The sequence below is a fragment of the Ciconia boyciana genome, chromosome 14 (genome assembly GCF_034638445.1).
Source record: "Ciconia boyciana chromosome 14, ASM3463844v1, whole genome shotgun sequence".
NCBI classification, from domain to species: domain Eukaryota; kingdom Metazoa; phylum Chordata; class Aves; order Ciconiiformes; family Ciconiidae; genus Ciconia; species Ciconia boyciana.
This window is the reverse complement of record NC_132947.1, coordinates 14,904,609-14,908,722: the sequence shown is the minus strand read 5'-3', so window position 1 is coordinate 14,908,722 and position 4,114 is coordinate 14,904,609. Positions and strand designations below refer to the sequence as shown.

At 47.7% G+C, this 4,114-nt stretch overlaps 1 non-coding gene across 1 annotated transcript; it reads right to left on the bottom strand.

Annotated features, from left to right (window-relative positions):
* Positions 1-3,704: 3,704 nt before the first annotated feature.
* TRNAE-UUC (transfer RNA glutamic acid (anticodon UUC)) lies at positions 3,705-3,776 on the bottom strand. Its single transcript has one exon. It is a non-coding gene; the product is annotated as a tRNA-Glu (tRNA).
* Positions 3,777-4,114: the final 338 nt, after the last annotated feature.

The window sequence follows — 4,114 nt, the reverse complement described above, 5'->3', positions numbered from 1 at the left end:
CTCTCTGATGCTCGGGTTTTCCCACTGTCATATCTGCAAGAAGCCTCAAGCTGAGAAATGATCCATGCAGGAGGGAGAGGGGACCCTGAGCAAAGCCTGCTGCTGGTGGAAGGGAAATGGAGAGCTTGGCGATGCACACCCCCATGCACCGGACCTGCTCTGCAATCGCCAGTCTTGCCACACGGTTTTAACTGCCATCTGCCAGGATCTGGTTGGAACTGGCACAGCTGGAGCCTAAAATTTTCAGATACCAGGGGAAAAACTTGCAAGTTGCAATATGAGAAGTCAACCTCTCTGAAAAGGAATCCTTTGTTAAGTGATCTTCTAATGCTAAATTTACATTTCTACATGCTCATGGCAAGTTAAAAATAAATAAATAAAGTATAACAATTAGGCAATTAAACAATGCCCAGATAAAGATGGAAACCGGCAGGATGCCAAGGAACAGGCAGTTGGGTGATGGTAATTTTGTGATACATTGCATTTTACACTATTTCTTTCTCATTACACATGTCACATCAGTCTCACTGGCCTGTCATATCCCCGGTCCCCATATGCATCAAAAGGCACTAACCGAGAGGAGAAGGAAGAGCTGACAAGGAGACAAGGTGTAGGTGCAGTGCCTTGTTCTCAGACTATGGCCAATGGTTTCCTTTTCTACTCAAGGACACTAAAGTCCACTGCAAAGTTTTTGTTTCTCTAAGAATTAACTCCCTAACTTCCAAATCCTTTACTGGACATAAAACCCATCTTAAAAAACAGGGGGGTTTAAGTAGGAAGATGCAGAAAGGGGCTGCATGGGACACAGGCAAGAAGCAGAGGTCTCAGGCTGACCTGGCATCCCATGGACCAGGCGGTGCAGATGTGCTTCTTGTGCTTTCATCTGCATGGACCATCCCCTATCGTTGCCATACTGTGCACAAACACCCCTGCTGCCATGGGGGAATAACAGGGACCTGGAGACAACACCCACACTCAGATTTTTTAATTATCCAAGTTATCCAAATTATCAAGTTATCCAAAAAAGTAAATGACCCAGTGATACCTTTTGGAAAACCCAGCATCAGCCTTGGAGAAGACTGTGGATATCAAGCAGTTTGACTCTTTGACTAGAGATCTGAACTGCGTTGGATAACCAGATAGTTTCCCATGAATATAACTTGTCCTTCCACGACATTTGCAAACCTGTGCCTAAAGCCCCTCTGCCAATCAGTCATCCTTTGAACTCTGCTTTATATTCCTGTTGTGATCATTGCTGGTTGCACTGAGCCAGCTCGCCGCAGAAAGCATGGTGCTGCATAAACTTCAAGAAGGGGATAAGAGCAGCAACACCTTGCTTACCCCGTATGAGGGCTGTTTCCCACCCAGGGGCAAGGGAAACGACCTAAGGGCAACATCTGTCCATAACAGCACACACCAATCCCTTTTCTGCAGCAGCCAAGGATGTTATTTCTGGTCCCAGGCTGTGGACGCCTGTTCCAGAGGTGGCTGAGCCATAACCCATTGCAACGAGCAGGTTTCCTTGTTCTGATTTCAGCCAGTGCTTCACTGAAGTAACAAATTTCAAGCAGAAATTCTGCCTCTAGTCAGTCGCTGATGCACGACTCCGACTTACAGCACTTGACAATCCGATCAACATGCCCAAGAGAAGTGTCTCTTTAAACCGCTTCAGTGGCCAGATAATTTCTTCCTGGGTTTATGCCTCTGCCAAAGCATCCCTCCTTCCCAACACCTGACGTCCAAAGGTGACGCAGACACAGCCACTGCTCTGCCCAGCCACTGCAAGCACCCGAGCACGGCATTGAGCTGGCTGGTAGGCAGGCACCACGGGTAGCCCTCATTCATCACTGGGAAATAAAGCCATCCCAATGCTGAGCTTGGAAAGGGTTATTCTTCATAGAGGAAAAAGAATATTTAAGACTGCAAAACTTCCTTTGACAGGGTTGTCTTTTAATTACCCTGTGGAATGATAAAATCCCAGCACTGAAAATGTGTCTTTACAAATCTCTAGCTGGAGTAATTAGTCCCGTGCCTGGCTCTCCTGAGAGATTATTGCTGCCTTCTTTTCAGATTACTTACCCAAACAGAAGTGGAATCATTGCTATGTTTGACAGTGAGATATAAAATATCAGATAAAGCTGTTAAAATACTGTTTCACACGCTGCGTTTCTGCAGAGTAAGGAAGCATCTGCTCTCTCGGTATCAGCATCAGAGCTGAACAGAAAATTCACAGCTGAGGGCTGAGACGATGAATCTCACTTCTTTTTTTGTCCCTGGTCATTCCTGGAAAGATCCAAGTAATCAAGATTTTAGTCATTATTCAAATGACTCAAATAACGTTGTTTGCAGCTTGTGTCCATTTTAAGGCTTGAACGTGCTCATGGGGTTTTAGGTCTGGTGAGTCCCCTGCTACGGTCTCAGGAACTCAACTGGAATACTTGTGTGACAAAGGCAAAGTTATTCAGTGGTAGCACTGAACCCTGAAAAATCCAAGTCTTGTAACACCATGCAGACATATTAGGTGGACACCTCTGTAAAAGTCTCTCTCTCTATGCAGAGGTACTTACGGGGGATGCAAAATGTAGGTAGCATCCCTCCTCTTACATGCTTAATGGTATGAGCTCAGAAGGAAGTTTCTCATTAGATATGGCATAGATTTGTGGTGAAATTTCCCTCAAAGAAGTTACAGTTGCTATTTATTACTTTCTGGAAAAAAAAATCTCTCTTTGGGAATTAAAGTGCTTGCTACATTATGTCAGGCTGTTAAGCTTACGGTGCTCAAAAATGCATTACTGACAGTCCTCATCAGTTGCCGAGCTGTTGTACAGACCACAACCTGGTTATTTCATTCCTTTCTTATCCACAGGACAAATTTATACCCGTGGTGGGTATGCAAACGCCTGGTGTAACTGATGTGCTAGCTGCAGGGGAAGGGTTCACACTGTTGGAGCAGCAGCTCCATCAGGGAAGCAGCGTGCCAGCCTTGCCTCCTTGACAGTCTGTTCCTTGCCATCTCAAATAAATGTTTTTGTGTAATTCTCACTCCTTCCAAGGCAGATTTTGTGTCTCACTGACTTCTAATGTAAGCCAGCATCGCAATGGAGCCATCCCCTGGGTCACCAGAGAGGTGAAGATTGCTCAGGCAGCTCAACTAGGATGAGGAACCACCAAGTATCCTGTTCCTGGGGAAATTAAAACCAACTTAACACTTTCCAAGAATGAACTTTATGGGTCAGAAGTGTGCTCTGAAGGTCTCTAGCCCAGCCTATATGCTCCATTAGGTCCAGCTGGCACAAGTTCCTCAGGGCCTTGTTCAATCGAGCTTCAAATATCTCCAGGAACGGAGACCCCACAGTTTCCCTGAGCCCCAGTTCCAGTGTTTCACCACCACGTGGTGATAAAATTATTCTTCATAACTAAGGAGAACTTCCCTTGCTCCAGCTGATGCCTCTCATCCTCCTACTGCGTGCCTCCAGGAAGAGCCTGGCCCCATTTTCCATGCACCTCCTCACCAGGCAGCAAGGAAATTTTCCCCTCTCCTTCTCTCTGGGCTGAGCAGACCCAGCTCTGTCCCTCAGCCTCCCTTCCTCTGTCCAGCCCTGGGCGCCTTGGCAGCCTGCACTGGATCCACTCCAGCAGGCACTCCAACGGTCCTCCTTGTCCCGGAGAGCCCCAAAACAGGCACAATATGAAATACAACTGCTTTCCCACACCGGGAGTCGAACCCGGGCTGCCTGGGTGAAAACCAGGAATCCTGACCGCTAGACCATGTGGGACCACAGCTGCCTCTGCCACCTGCGTGGCTCTGGACCTGCAGGAACAGCTGGTCCTGCTCCTGGGCTCACGGACCTACAGCCATCCCCAGCATGATCCCATCCTTTTCTTTCCTGGTCCATCCCACAGCCTGGAGGGAGAAAACACTGCGACGTAAAAAAGGCAATGGCCCGAGCTCTTTGATCCATCTGGGGCTCTGCTGGGATTCTCCTGCAACTCCATTTCAGAGCTCATGGTGGGACAAGCAGAGTTCATGCAAGCTCAGTCCCATGGGAATATTGCTGCTTTAAGCACCCCTGCATCGCCGTCCCCAGCATCTGCCCACATGCAGGCCCTTGCA